The 15,308-nt window shown below is 51.4% G+C and overlaps 2 long non-coding RNA genes across 5 annotated transcripts in view; both read right to left on the reverse strand.

The window, feature by feature from the left end:
- Positions 1-1,495: 1,495 nt before the first annotated feature.
- LOC116531478 lies at positions 1,496-2,485 on the reverse strand. The gene is made up of 3 exons (XR_004260442.1): positions 1,835-2,485; positions 1,777-1,782; positions 1,496-1,684 (listed from the first exon to the last, which is right to left on the reverse strand). It is a non-coding gene; the product is annotated as an uncharacterized LOC116531478 (long non-coding RNA).
- Positions 2,486-3,269: 784 nt separating this feature from the next.
- LOC116531479 overlaps positions 3,270-15,308 on the reverse strand; it is a 24,336-nt gene continuing 12,297 nt past the window's right edge. The window contains exons 2-3 of one of the 4 annotated variants that reach the window (XR_004260444.1): positions 9,859-12,791; positions 3,270-4,939 (exon numbers count right to left, since the gene is read on the reverse strand). This is a non-coding gene — a long non-coding RNA (uncharacterized LOC116531479). Of the gene's footprint in view, positions 4,940-6,637; positions 6,873-8,696; positions 12,792-15,308 lie in introns of those variants that run through there. The other 3 variants (XR_004260446.1, XR_004260445.1, XR_004260443.1) reach the window with 3 other exon arrangements.

Genomic DNA, 15,308 nt, shown 5'->3' on the forward strand with positions numbered 1-15,308 from the left:
GGGGTGCAGGATCTCGTATTTACACGCAGTGATGGAGTTTCATCTCCCACAAGATGGAGTTCTCTGGCTGTCTTTTTCACAGCTGTCTCTCCAGCCTCAAGCACAGGTAGGCACGCAGTAAGTGCTTGAGCGGCACTGGATGAATAAAGAGGCTGCTCCTTTACCTGGATATTTGCCATTATTCCTGTCTACTCCCAATCCTGAGACCCCCAGGAATCTCAAACCACAGCGTGTCACCTGTCTGTGGGAGCTGAGAAGCCCCATCCGAGCTGGTGATCCATTCCCCAGGTGTGTGGAAAGGGAGTTCCAGAAGAATCCATGGCAAGGACAAGGACTGTGAGCTCTGAGAAGGCCCCAGTGTCTGGTTGGGTTCTGTTTCAAGGCTGAAAAAGAAAGAGGTGCAGCAGCCGGTGGACAGGGCCTGGAGTGTCTGGGTCTGTCCCTGCCCTCCCTCCGTGGGTCCTCAGTGGTCTGTGGCCTTGTGGAATCTCAGGTCCCTCAGTAGTGAAGTGCTGCTACCCAGGCCTCCTCTCAGCTCCTTCTGGGATGCACGAGAGAGATGTGGGGATGCCCTTTGCATCTGGGAACCATCAGGCGAGAGGCAGGTGATATGGTTTGGCTCTGTGTCCCCACTTTGTAATCCCCAGGTGTCAAGGGAGGGACCTGGTGGGAGGTGAATGGATCGTGGGGGTGGTTCCCCCATGCTGTTCTTGTGACAGTGAGTGAGTTCTCGAGAGGGCTGAGAGCTGATGGTTTTAAAGTGTGGCACTCCCATGCGCTCTCTCCCTCCTCCCGCTGTGTAACCGTGCCTCGCTTCCCCTTCACCTTCTGTCATGACTGTAAGTTTCCCGAGGCCTCCCCAGCCATGCAGAGCTGTGAGTCAATTAAACCTCCTTTCTTTACAAATCACCCAGTTTCAGCTGGTATTCTTTTAGCAGTGTGAAAATGGGCTAACACAGTGGGTTTTTTTCCCCTTAAAATATGGTAGAGTTTGGAGGCTCACGCCAAGGCAGATAACCACGTGAAACGTATCCTCATGTGCTGGCCACGCTGACTATGGTACAGCTAATGTCCAGTGTTACTGCAGGGCCTGGCTAATGTCCAGAGGCCACTGTGAATCCAAACACCTGTGTGAGGTGTGAACTGGCCTCACATTTCACACTCTTTCCTATTTGACCTGGTCAATCACACCACTGCGACTGACAGAGAGGGCTGCCACATGGCTAGACCCCAAGTGCCCCTTAACCCTCACTGAGCCTCAAGGGACACTCTCCATCCGCTAACCCTCCACATCAGGGAAGTATCCCCAGACATGGCTGCTTCCTGGGGCCTCCCACTGCCGGGAGGTGAGTACTGACTGCTCTCTATGTGGCCTCTGAAAGTGTCTGGCAGTGTGGAAGCACTAGGGGGCGCTTCAGCTGGGCCGGTCAGGTTCTTTCCCTGCCTTCTCCTCCTCCCACCTTCCCCAAGTTCCCAGAAAGAAACAGGACAGAAGCCATGGGCCAGGACTTTATTATTATCACAGATCCCAGGAGAGACCACTTGGGTCTCAATGAAGGCTTGCTTTTCCTCTTCTCCAGGGGAAGCTACCGTGAGGTGGTCCACCAGTCAGGCTAGGCCAAATGGGGTTGGGGCCAAGAACATGATAGTTAAACCCACAAACACAGACTTGATTGGATCCCAGCTTCACAAATTTTTTTTTTTTTTTTGAAAGACGAGGTTTCACCATGTTGGTCAGTCTGGTCTTGAACTCCTGACCTCCGATGATCCGCCCACCTTGGCCTCCAAAGTGTTTGGATTACAGGCGTGAGCCACCACGCCCGGCCAGCTTCACAACTTTTTAGCTGTGTGACCTTACTTCAGTCTGTTAACCTCTCTCAGCCTTGGCTTTGTGGAGTGGAGTGAACAGCAGAGCCTGTTTCGCTGGGGTGTTATCAGGATGGAGTGGGACAAGGCCTGTGGAAGTGCTTAGCACAGCGCCTGGCAGATCGCGGCCAGTTGCGGAGTGGAAGCTATCATGATTATTAGCAAATCTGATTTCTCCATGGTCAGGCCAGACCCGTCTCTCTGGATGAGGAAGAGGGAATCTCATTTCATAAATGGCTTCAATGTGGCCTGTGAGAAAGATAGCTCAGGACACCTGTGGGAGCCGCCTGGTCCCTGGCAATGTACGAGTCAGACCCTATAATGAGGGTTCTGGGGCCTTGGCAGTTACTGCCGTTTCTACAACTCCATGAAAAGCCCTAGCAAGGGTTCGGGGAGAATCCTAACTTTGCACCTGGATCACGTTAGGTGTTTTGTCATTCAGTTAGCTAGCATTCTTTATAAGCACTCAGAGAGGCTGACTTTTAAAATTATTCATGTATTTTTTTAGAGGTAGGGTTTGCCTCTATTGCCCAGGCTGGAGTGCAGTGGCTATTTACAGACACAGTCATAGCTCTCTGAAGCCAGGAACTCCCAAGTGAGGGGACAAAAGGAACCTCAGTGTGTGCGTGCGCGCGCGCGCATGTGTGTGTGTGTGTGTGTGTGTGTGTGTCCAACATCTTGCAGCAAGATTAGATATCACCGCGTGTAGGGGAAGAGCTCTAGTGTTCCGGGGTGGGTAGAGGCACCACAAGAGGGCGTTCTGAGTTTTTATCTTCTCTCCCTTGAAAAATTTTCCATTTCTTCTCTGCATTCTAAATCGAATGAAGACTTAATGGTTTTTAGCTTACCTGACTGGCTACACTTGAAAAATGAAATCATGTGCGTTTACTAGTTTATCAGTCATGTGAATGCAATACTGCGGCCCCTGTCGCAAGGTGCGTTGGGAAGTGGGTTTGAGGGTGTGGTGGAGACAAGAGGCATGCCTGATGGCGTCCTGGTTCAATGGCGGCTCAGCTGGGTAGGCTTGGGCAAATTTCCCAAGAGTACGGCAGTGCTGAAGTTCCCACATCCAGTCTCACATGATGTTATGAAATAGACATGATGGAAAGAAAAGCAATGCAAAGGTTGGGAACATGGTTCACAAGCCCTCTTACCTCCAGGGACAGCCTTCTTCTTGAACCCTCATCTCGTGCTCCAGCCGAGGCCCCATGGGGGGCAACTCTGGGGTGGGAAGGAGGCGAATCCAGCTGTGAAACCATGACCTCAAGAACAGTATTTCCAGGAATCCCCATCTTAGCATCTAAGGGATTCCTGGGAAAACTGGACCGTGAGGACAAGGTGGGAGCGAATGGCCTTCAGCACCAAGGCCGCCGTGTCCCTAAGGACTAGCTGGAGTTCTCTTCTGCATCCAGTCCCATCTGTAGCAGCCAGTGTGGGTGCCACACATCGCAGGACGGGGCTCGTTGCTCTGGGGGGAGTAGTGACTGGAACTTCAATTGCCCTGGAAAGTACCAGAAACCCTCCAGCGCCCCTGCCCCCAGGACTGCCCACTGCTGTCTGCCTGGCTCATATGTATTCCCCAGTCTCCTGCCAGAGTGAATTTAAAGCAACAATTCACGTCCAAGCCTGGGTTTGGCACCTCCCGCTTTGATGATCTCCAGCAAGTCGCTTAACCTCTGAGCCTTGGCCTTCTGTAACGCTGAAATGCAAGAGTCTAGGACCCACTGGAGAGGTGAGATAAATAAAATTAAGGGGGAGGGGGCAGGAGGAAGGAAGCCCATAGTATTAATGGCAAGTGTCCGAGTCTGTCTTTGCTAAAAGTGACCTGAGATGTAAAGACAAGATGGGAGCAGGAGTTAGAATGTTCTCCGCCTGCTTCCCTGTCCCAAGTTCCATAATCATATGCAATGGGTAAAAACATGGATTTGAAGGCAGATTAGGGTACAGTCTCAGTTCAGCACAACCAATATGTGACCTTAGGTGAGCTGCTTAAATTAGCCTCAGCTTTTTGCATCTGTAAAATGGGGCTATAACACCACCCACTTCCCAAGCTTTTGGGTAGGTTAAATGAAACTGTGCTTGGCTCTCCTCCTCTGCTCAGTGCGTGTCTGAAGCCTCTGGGAGAAGTCAGACATTTGTGAGGCACCTGGACTGGTTTCCGCAATACCCCAGAGCCAAGGATAGAAGCACAGAGTGAAGACCCTGACTCAAAGGCCAGAACTTTTGTCCTCAGGGCTGAGAGGTTTTTAGGAATTGTTTGCAGAAATGATGAATGAGTTTCAGTTGTGAATCATTAATAGTGGCTCTCCAGGGCTCATTGTTGAGGATTCTGAAGCTGCATCTGAGAACATTTCAAGAATGGACGCCTAGCCCGGGTGTAGTTACTTATGCCTGTAATGCCAGCACTTTGGGAGGCCAAGGAGGGCAGATCACCTGAGGTCAGGAGTTCAAGACCAGCCTGGCCAACATGGTGAAACCCCATCTTTACTAAAAATACACAAATTAGCTGGGTGTGGTGGTGTGCACCTGTAATCTCAGCTACTTGGGAGGCTGAGGCATGAGAATCACTTGACCCTGGGGGAAGGAGTTTGCAGCGAGCTGAGATCGTGCCACTGCACTCCAGCCTGGGTGATGGAGTAAGATTGTGTCTCAGAAAAAAGAATGTATGCCTTTACTGATTAGCTGTGTCTGCCATGGACTCAGAAAGAGGAAGCGGAGGCAGGATGCTAGGGAAATGCTAACACCTCACTGGGGTACACAGAGGAGTCAGGACACGTTGAGACTCGTGAGGCGGATTGTGGAACCGGGGGAACCTGTGTCAAGGAACTTCCCCAGTATCACAAGTGGCTGACAGTATAGAGTCTGGAAACACTCTGTCCTTCCTGGGACAGCCCCACCCCCCGCCCCCCAGCACTTACCACCTCCAGGCTGGTGGCTGCAGAACAACTTCTCTCTTCCTGAGCTACAGTGCTTCATCTCAGACTCCCAACTGACCAGAGATGCAGCACTGCACCTCAGGCTGGGAGACAGGGCTGTGCTGCTCCGCTCTGCTGGCCTGCGGGGGGACTCCAACCTGGCCAGGAGAAGGGGCATTAGAGGGGACCCGGGCTCCACCCCTCCAGCTCTGCTCAGGAGGCTGCTGTAACTCCCCACAGCTGCGTTTCCTGTCCGTGGCCTGCCATTTGAGCCCCCTAGGACCAAACCTTGACCATCCTTTTCTTTTTAAAGACAGCTTAATTTAGAAGGAGAACATTTAATGAGTACAATTAAGTGGGTTTTAATACATTCAAACAATGCCACAATAGATTTCAGGTTACCTCACCACCCCCCAAAAAGAAGCCCCTTATCCTTGGACAACCCCTAGTCCTGGGCAGACCAGACCACTTTCCCTCTGTCTCTACAGATCTGTCTATTCTGGATATTTCAACAAATGGAATTATTTATTTCTTTTTTTCTTTTTTTAACGCTAGTCAAGTGAAACAGTGGGAGTGGAGAAGGAACAAAGAAATCTGTAACTCGTTGTGATCAATTAGTTGTAAACACCCCTGCACTCGGACCAGCCAAATGCAATTATTTAATATGTTGACCCACCTTTCGATGCCACGTCCCACCTTCATTCTGCGTGCTTCATCCCAGCCAAACAGCATCATTCATGGTGCTTCACATTTTATATCATTGAGCAATGTCTCCAAGCTAGCTTTCTTCTGCCACTCCTCCTCTCTTCCCAACCATCTTCCCATAATGATTTTTCAAAATGCAAATATGGTCATATCTTTCTCAAGCTTAATATCCCCAAAGGGCTCCCCACTGCCCTCAGGCTAAATTCTGAAGCCTTCACCAAAGCCTGCAAGGGCCTGCCACCTCTGGCTCCAGTGGCCTTTTCCTCTTGGGCTACAGCTTATAGGTGTCCTTCCATTCTCCCAGGGAGCCCTGGTCCACCCACCTTGGGTTTCCCAGGGACTGTGTTGCTCCCTCTCACTCCCCCTGCACAGCTCCTCCTCCTGCGATAGCTCTCTAAACAAGTGGCCACTCTGGGAAACACTCCTTGACTTTTTTTTTTTTTCTTTGTGACAGAGTCTCCCTCTGCTGCCCAGGCTGGAGTGCAGTGGTGCGATCTTGGCTCACTGCAACCTCTGCCTCCCTGGTCCAAGCGATTCTCATGCCTCAGTCTTCCAAGTAGCTGGGACTACAGGCACACACCACCATGCCTGGCTAATTTTTGTATTTTTAATGGAGATGGGGTTTTACCATGTTGGCCAGGCTGGTCTAGAATTACTGACATCAGGGGAATCTGCCTGCCTTAGTCTTCCAAAGTGCTGGGATTACAGGCATGAGCCACCGTGCCCAGTTCCTCCTTGACTTCTTTATCCATCTGCACCCTCTGCTCCATGTTCTCACCCATGCTGTGCCCTCTTTCTAACCCTTTACCATGCTGGCGATGTGAATTTCACTTACAACCACCTCCACTTGTGGACCGCATGGCTCACCTATGAGGGGAAGGGACTCTGTCAACTGCGCTCAGAACCGAAATCAGGGCCAGGTGGTGTGGATACCACATGAGCCCAGGTTGAAGGACTGAATCATATTTCCCAGTTTCATTATCTCTAGTATCAGTGTTATCTGTGTGGGTCTGACCCAGCTAGTTCTCCACTTCCTGAGGACAGTGCCCATGGCTTGTTAATTTAGGGGGCCCTGGGCCTTGCCCATGGCTTTGTACATGATGATGGACCCAGGTAATGCCATTTGGTAGCTGACCGGATGACCATGTAGATAATTCATTTTATTTTCTGGACCTGGCTTGGGTGGGAACTTTCAGGTGGGCAGGCAAAGCTCTTTCTCACTCCTCCTGCCTTGCCAAGATCTAAGGACATCCCAGAGGACCTTCTTGCATTGCTTAGTGGTCACCGTGGTGGCCTTGATGTTGGATGACATATATTTTCAGGAATGTCTGAAGGCGGTGGGTAGCCTTTCCTCAGGGCTGAGAAAGAACAAAAAAAATATACCTCCTGAAAAAAACAAAAACAGAGCTGGGTGCAGTGGATCACACCTCTAATCCTAACACTTTGGGAGGCTCAGGCAGGAGAATTGCTTGAGCTTAGAGTTCAAAACCAGCTTGGGCAACATAGAGAGCCCTTGTCTCTCAAGAAAAAAAAAAAAAAGACTGTCTCTTACGCCTCTATCAGAAATCTGAAGTCAGGCCCCACTCTGAGAAGAATGGAAAGAGTGTTTTCCTCTGGTCTACCATGGTTGCAGGTCAGTTCTGACAGCCTATGGAGGGGACAGCCTCTGTCTAAGCTATTCCCAGCCAGAAAACTGCTTTCCTTTTCTTTTTTTTTCTTTTTCTTTTTTTTTTTGAGACGGAGTTTTGCTCTTGTTACCCAGGCTGGAGTGCAATGGCGCGATCTCGGCTCACCGCAACCTCCGCCTCCTGGGTTCAGGCAATTCTCCTGCCTCAGCCTCCTGAATAGCTGGGATTACAGGCATGCACCACCATGCCCAGCTAATGTTTTGTATTTTTAGTAGAGACGGGGTTTCACCATGTTGACCAGGATGGTCTCGATCTCTTGACCTCGTGATCCACCCGCCTCGGCCTCCCAAAGTGCTGGGATTACAGGCTTGAGCCACCGCGCCCAGCCCCCTGCTTTCCTTTTCTGAGGAATTCTCTTGCAGGAACCCTTTTCAACTGCATTTGGCGGCTGGGCACAGTCTGCTCACGCCTGTAATCCCAGCACTTTGGGAGGCCAAGATGGGTGGATCGCTTGAGTCCAGGAATTCAAGACCAGCCTGGGCAATGCAATGAAATCCTGTCTCTATCAAAAAATTAGCCAGGCTCATAGGCTTGTCTCTAAACAAATACATAAATAGATTTTTTTAAAAACCCTGCATTTGGCTGGGGAGCGTTCCAACATTGGACTCCCTTGGGGGGTCAGAGACAGCTGGTCTACTCCACTCTCCACGGCTCCCACTGGCCCTGGGAGGGAAGAGCTTAGCATGATCAGCAAGGAGATTTCAGTAGGAATCAGGCAGGGTTATCTTAAAAAAGAGATGATTTGCTGCCAAGAACTAAATTGACAAAGTGTGTCCTCTGTCTTCACTTGGTGCCTGATTGTTTCCAAAGCCCTTTCACATAAACTACCTTTGGCTTCCCAAGTGCAGCAGGTGGGTGAGTGATTTTGGGGAGTTTGTGACCTCTGCTGGGAGACAGGACACAACAGAATGGAAAGCAAATTGACAAGGAGCAACTGATCCATTCTGTTGCTCCCTGTCAATTTGCTTTCAGTCCTATTTACTGTGGGGTGGAAAGCCTCAGCTTGGTGCTATCATGTCTTTGACACTTTTCTCTCACTTATCACCCAGGCTTCAGGTCCAGGGCCTTGCAAGCCACACTATCAGGTTAAAGTATAATAACATTGTTTCATTTTTATTGTATTTGTGGTTACCTTTATTTTCTAGTTATGTACAATGTTACAATTTTCTTTTTACAGTAGCTATTTCTATTTGTATTAAAAAGGACTCATCCACCAGGGGTGATGGCTCATGCCTGTAATCCTAGGACTCTGGGAAGCTGTGGTGGGCGGATCACCAGGTCAGGAGATCGAGACCATCCTGGACAACATGGTGAAACCCCGTCTCTACTAAAATACAAAAAATTAGCTGAGCGTGGTGGCAGGTGCCTGTAATCCCTTTACTCAGGAGGCTGAGGCAGGAGAATCGTTTGAACCCAGGAGGTGGAGGTTGCAGTGAACTGAGATTGCGCCATTGCACCCCAGCCTTGTGACAGAGCGAGACTCCGTCTCAAAAAAAAAAAAAAAAAAAAAAAAGGACTCATCTTACATTTTTAAATAGTATAATTGTTTGCAGACAGGAAAAAAATAAAATAAGGGCATCTGAATAACTGATTTTAGGACAGTGTCTGATCCCATTTAATCATCAGAACAGCTGGTGTCCCTGGCAAGGAATGTTATTGCTTCTACATGGAGGACCAGGAAGGGAAGGGGATTGTTCCCAGGTCACAGGGCCTGAGCTTGGACCAGGAGAATTGAAGGCCATTTCCACCAAGGCCATTTCCATTCCAAGATGTGGGCTAAGATTACTGCAGCAAAGATAGCATCTCCCCTGGGTTTACAAACAGGAACTAGATGGGAGGCAGCCCCACGCCTCTGTGAGAGAAACTAATGCAGGGACGAGGGCTGAAGCGCAGCCTCTGAACAGCGGAGGGTGTTTGCCTCCCTCTCCTCTGAGGCCCTTGAATCTGCTCACCCCTGGCTGTCAGTGCCTCATTCTGTTCCTTTGTGTCTGGAATAATCATAATGATAATGAATGTAATAAGCATGGTCATTTGTGGAACTGTTTAGTCCTGGATATTAAATGTTTTCGTTGTGTAAGTCCCTGTGCATCCCCAAAGCTCCATGGGAAAGGAATTTTCCAAGGGTACAGAGCTGGGAACTGATCTGGGGTTCCTAACCCAGGACCCTCACGTTAACCTCTACGCTGGATGGCTCATGCCCTGAGCAGTTTGCTAGACCTTTGGTTTGGGAGCAGAGTCTAAACATTTCACCTGTCTATTCAGCGCAGGGCCTCTTCTATGTCCCGAGGGGAAGTGTGTCTGAGAGTCACACCATCCTTGACCTGGAGGACCTCAGTCGGATGGAGTAGAAGGAAAATGCTCCTGGCAAGGTGAATAGGGGCAGACCCAAGCCGAGGGGTTGGGGGAGAGACGGGGTGGCACTCAAGAAAGGACAACCAAGCACACTTAGAGGACAAAACATTTCCACCTCCACCAGGGAAGCTGAGAAGCCTTCCTGGAGGAGGAGTCAGTGCAACTGGGCTGAGGGGAGGGGCACAGGGGCTGGGAGGGAGGTGCTTCTCCTGGCTCCAGGAGCTCTTCCCTTGAGTCTTGCATACTTAGCACTTGTCCCAACCCCTGCTTCCATCACATGAGGGCCTCACTGAGAAGAGGGGTCTATGGCCACCCCTCTCCATTCCACTTACCCCACCAAAGGCTTCCTCCTACTCTGGATCCCAAGGTTGAGAGACACCGCCTGGGAGTCCTGGGCTCCACTTCTCACCAGGCCCTTCTCTCTGTGGCTCTGTTTCCCCTTCTGTGAAAGGCGACGTTGAACCAGGTGGCCTCAGTTTTACCGGGTGGCTCTGGGTACCGGCTGCTGGTAGCTTGTGGGTGGATGGACTGTTTCTGCCTCTGTGGTCCCCATGTCTTCAGGAAATGTCGCTGGTCTGGGGGGAACTTCTGTCTTCTGTCAGGAGGCTTAGGGAGGCGTGGGTGAGCTGGGCAGGAGAAAATAAACAGCGGCTGTCTGGGTTTTCTCTCGGGGCCTGAGCCAGGAGGCCTCCCTGGGCTCCTTCCCTTATATGGCCAGGGTGATCTGGGCTGGGAGCTGGCCGCAGTGCTCCCCCACCCTCCACCACCACTCAGAGGGCCGGGGGGCCACTGCTGGTCACCCAGGACTCTGCTGCTGAAGAGGCCAGAGAAGGGCTGAAGGTGGAGGGCAGGCCCCAGCATATGTGCCAGGAATTGCCTGGACAGCCTGGGCAACTGGGGAGGATTTATGTTGAGATAAGACATGGCAGAGAGGGACACCCAGAGAAGAGGGGACCTACCCCATCCTGACTTAAACCTTAGCTCATGATGTGATCCTAACCAAGCCCTTTCCCTCTCCGGGCTTCTGTGTCTCCCTCTGTCCAATGAAGATGTGAAAAATAAGAATTAATTCTCACAGTCATTCTGTGAGGTGGCAGCTCATGTATCCTCATTTCGCAGAAGGGAAAACTAACTTGGAGAGGCTAAGTTATTTGACAGCAGCTTTCCAGCTGAAAGGGAGCAAGGCAGGATTTGAACTCGGGACTGTCTGACATCAAGGCCTGTGTTCTGGATCGGCTAGTTGTCATGGCTCCCGTTGCAGGTGACAGTCACTTCCATGTGCCTTATGGAAAAGGGATTCTGTGAAGCTGCAACCCTGGAAGACCAGGGGGCCCCAGTGCCCAATGACCCAGCCTGAAGGAGGCTGTTCTACGAAGGAAAGGGAACAGGGCCTGTAAGTATTCACCCTGGTGTTCCTGGCACATCACACAGGGCGCGGCACAGGCTCAGGCTCTCAGAAAGGGGTATTGTGGAATCACCAAGTAAAGAAGTTTTGGCAGTCACACCCATCCCCTCACCCCCAGCCACATTCTGAGGATGGAATGAAACAAGGGATGAGAACGCACCGAGATGCCACCTTTAACACAGCATTGTCTGTCCACAAGCTCCTTCTTCCTACAGAAGCATCCCCTGTATCTCATCTCCAGGTCAGTGTCTTAACTGACCACTCCCCACTCAGCCCAGCTGCAGGACTGAGAGATGAAGTGGATCTGCTCAAGGACAGGGCTCTGGGCTCTGGTTGGAGCCTTAGGCTGGGCCCAAGTCCCAGGCAGCAGCAATGGCCATGGGAGAGGCTGTCAGAGGGGAGGGGGAGGGGGAGGGGGAGGGGGTGCAGGGGGGGGGCCTGGGAACAACTCGGAAATGTGCCTCACAAAAGCACTAACATCCTGTGCACTGTTGAGCTAACCCTGGAACTTCCCTCACCCCATCCATCACTGTGGCATCCTCTCGGACCCAGACCCCCTTCCTGAGGCCCACGGTAGGGTGAGGGAGCCAAGGACCGACTGTCAGTGTGTTTGAGAGATCCCAGCTGGCAGTTCGGCAGGCCTGGTTAGTGTTGGAGCCGGACAGTCGGGGGGAGGAGGCGCCTGCAGCCCTCCTAATCCAATTTGTTTAGACCCAGTCTCTGTGGCTCATTTGCTAGTGAGGGAGGACCGGGTGTGCGCCGTGCCGGGGCGCACGTTTGCACACATGTGTGGGGCATGCAGGGGTGAACAGGTGGACCTTGTTACGTAAGACAGGCCTGGGCCTTGTCCCACATCCCAGTGTCAGCTCCTTTCCTGGAACCCCGCCTCCTCCTCCCTTCTCCGCTGCTCACCTCCAAATCTTCCTGCACTTTTTCCATCCACATGAGAGCTGGTGCCAGAATTCCCCTTTGCAACTGACTATGCGTGCAATTCTGAGTGAATGCTTTTGCCTCTCCAGGCCTCAGTTTCTCCACTTGTCTTATGGAACTGGCACCTCACCCTATCGGTTCCACTGTGAGCCTGAAAGTATCTTTAAACATTGACAAGTGTGGGAATAATGTGATGAATGGTAAAAACTGCTCCATTTTCTTGAGTTTCACCATGTGCCAAGGGCTGCAACTGGGGACACCAACCCAACCTCACAAACCCTCTCAAAGCCCTGTGAGCTGGTTCTTTATTGCTAGGCTCAGAGAGGTTGATTGACTCCTCCAAGATCACACAGCCCCAGGTCTTCCTGCTTCTGAAGCTTAACCCTGTTTACTCCTTTCTAGGGAAGATGACTATTATTCTCCACATTTCTCTCAAGTCTGTTATTCACCAAATCAAGTTGAATCACAGAGGTTTTATGTCCAAATGACATGGGCTTTGCATTGCTATTTTGTAAGGAGGATGGGGTAGACTGGATTCTTGGCTCCTGGTTAGATTTTCCTGCTTTGGTTCAATTTCTTTTTACCTACAACCCAGACCCTAACAGCCCCGAGTTGCCTGCACTGCCACCAATCTTTAACAAGGCCCATGCTGCTTCTCATTCTCCCGAGGCCTGGTTTCTTGGTCCTTCTAAGGTTAGGGTGGGGAGTTTATCCTGAGGGACCCAGGTTACTCCAGAAGCCACCTGCAGGTGGGCTGGGGTGGGGAGCAGATGTGGGTACTGGAGGGGTGGAGCGGGGGTGGGCTCACAGTTCTGTCTCCAAGCTGGCTGCCGCTGGCCCTCCTCTGGTCCCAGGAGGCTGCTTCTCCTGAGTTCTTGCTTCTCCAACATCAGTGTGGCACGGGTGGCTTTCACCAGCTAGTGCCCTTGCCTGAAAGAAACAAAGATCCCACCTGTCAGAAGGATGCCGGGGTGCCCTACAGGTACGGTTGTGGCCTTTGAGGGTCCTGACCAGGCTGCCAGGCTCTGAAGGATGGAGGATGGGCCTGGGCCACTTCTAGGTACTCAGAAGTCTTGGGCTGAACCTACTGAGATCTTCGCTTTGTCCCTGAGCAGCCATTATTCCTTCTTGGCCTGCCTGGCTTTTTTTTTTTTTTTTTTTTTGTGAGACGGAGTCTTGCTCCATCACCCAGGCTGAGTGCAGTGGCCTCGGCTCACTGCAACTTCTGCCTCCTGGGTTCAAGCAATTCTCCTGCCTCAGCCTCCTGAATAGCTGGGATTACATGCCCGGCTAATGTTTGTATTTTTAGTAGAGATGGGGTTCACCATGTTGGTCACACTGGTCTTGATCTTCTGACTTAGTGATCTGCCTGCCTCAGCCTCCCAAAGTGCTGGGATTACAGGTGTGAGCCACTGCGCCCGGCCCTGCCTGGCTTTTAAGGGAGAGCTTCTGAGAAAGTCCAAGCTCCAAGAGTAGGAGGGGCCACCTTCCCTTCTCAACACACCTAGGCCCCTTAACAAAAGAACTGTCCTGAAAGAAATTTCCCAGAGGCCCCTCTGACCAATGCCCCCACCTCAGCCTCACACATGAGAAAGGAGTCACGTAGGGCTAAATCAAAACCTGGGGTTAACATGATGACCAAGACCAAAGGGACAGGCTCGTGACTGTCTTTGACCCCTTCCATGTACACAAAGCTTCCAGCCTGCAAAATGCTCCCTCCCATGACTCAAGGCACGCTCACTGATAGCACCAGAGGTAGGAATAATTCTTCTGCTTTCTGAAGTTCCAGGAGCCTGCGGGATTTGCCCAGGGCCCTGGGGAACAGCATGAGAGGCAGACTTGAACACAAGCTCTTCATGCTCAATGCAGCTTTCTTCTGGGCATGGGCAGTGGCTGGCTGGATGACCGCAAGTCAAAGCTATCATCGCCACGGTCATTGCAAAAGTCCCTGTGCCCTTTCCTGGCCTTGCTCATTTCCAAGAAACATGAGGGTCTGGGAATGGGCCACATCTGGGAGTCGGATGGCATGTCAGTGGGGAGAGGGCTGAGGCAGGGGCTCCAGGCAAGCTCACAAACCCGTGCTCACACCCGGCTCTTTCTGCAGGGACCTCTTTGCCCACTGTTCCCCATCCTCAACTTGCTCACACCTGTGTCATTGTTATAGCCCTTGCTCTCCTTGGGCTCCAGGGCCCTAGAGTTTCCACCATATTCTGGAAAGAAAAGATACAGGCCTTGCAGTCATGCAGACCCACATTTGAATCTTGCCTCTAGCACTTCCTAGCCGTGTGATCTAAAGCCGGTGTCTTCACCTCTCTGAGCCTGTTTCCGACCTCACAGGCCTGTTTGTGAAGGTCATATGAGGCAGATGTCAAGTGCGAGCATATTTCCAGGCACATCGTAAGTCCACGATAAATGGCTGCCATTTCTATTATTAGCATGGCGCTGGGCCGCAGTGAAGCCCAGCCTTGGGAGGAAGAGCAGAAGCCGGGAGAGAGCAAAGGTCAGAAGAGGCATCTGGGGAAGCTGTGGGAGCCCCTGCGTGGCCCTTTCCATGTCCCCTTTGTCACACAGCTTCCCCGGGCCTCTGTTCCCAGAGTGCCCTCCAGCCCCCTTGACACCCCAGCCGAGTTCACCAGCCTCACACGCTCCCCACTTCCTCCCCAGGGAGGGTTGCTCCGGGGAGTTTTGAGCAAGCCCTGGGAACGCAGTTTGAAGCTGAAACAAGAGCATTGCAGGGAAAAGGGAAGAGAGGGGGAAAAAAAAAAGACCTGCCCAGCCTAGAATCCCAAGCCTTGCCTCGAGCGCTCACGCTGTGGGGCACGTGGGGAATAGACACCAGGATTCCTGTGAATCCCTGTCACTTGGCCCTTTAGTGAGGGCAGAAACTGAGAAAAGAGTGATGAAGGTAAGAGCTATCACCTGTCAGGCTGACTGTGCACCAGGCACGTTGGGACACGCTGTAATCATAATGATAGCTAACATGTCATTGGGTGCTTCTGATGCACCCCACACTTGCCAAGTGCTTTATTTTACAATTGCCAAGGCTCTTCTCATCTGATCCTCAAAGTAACTTATGAGTTAGGTACCATTAAATTTTTTTTTCTCACTCTCCAGGATCTTGCTTTCCAAGGCAATACCTGTTGCCTAGACTTGAGTGCAGTGGCACAATCAGCTCACTGTAATCTTGAGCTCCTGGCTCAAGCGATCCTCCCACCTCAGCCTCCTGAGTAGCTGGGACCACGGGCACATGCCACCATGCCCGACTAATTTTTTATTTTTTAATTTATTGTAGAGATGGAGTCTTGCTATGTTGCCCAGGCTAGTCTTGAACTCCTGGCTTCAAGTGATCCTCCTGCCTTGTCCTCCCGAAGCACTGATATTACAGGTGTGAGCCACTGTGCCTGGCTGAATTAGGTGCCATTCTTTTTTTTTTTTTTTTTTTTTTTT

Source organism: Sapajus apella, unplaced genomic scaffold, assembly GCF_009761245.1.
Source record: "Sapajus apella isolate SASKATOON/1434 unplaced genomic scaffold, GSC_monkey_1.0 scaffold71, whole genome shotgun sequence".
NCBI classification, from domain to species: domain Eukaryota; kingdom Metazoa; phylum Chordata; class Mammalia; order Primates; family Cebidae; genus Sapajus; species Sapajus apella.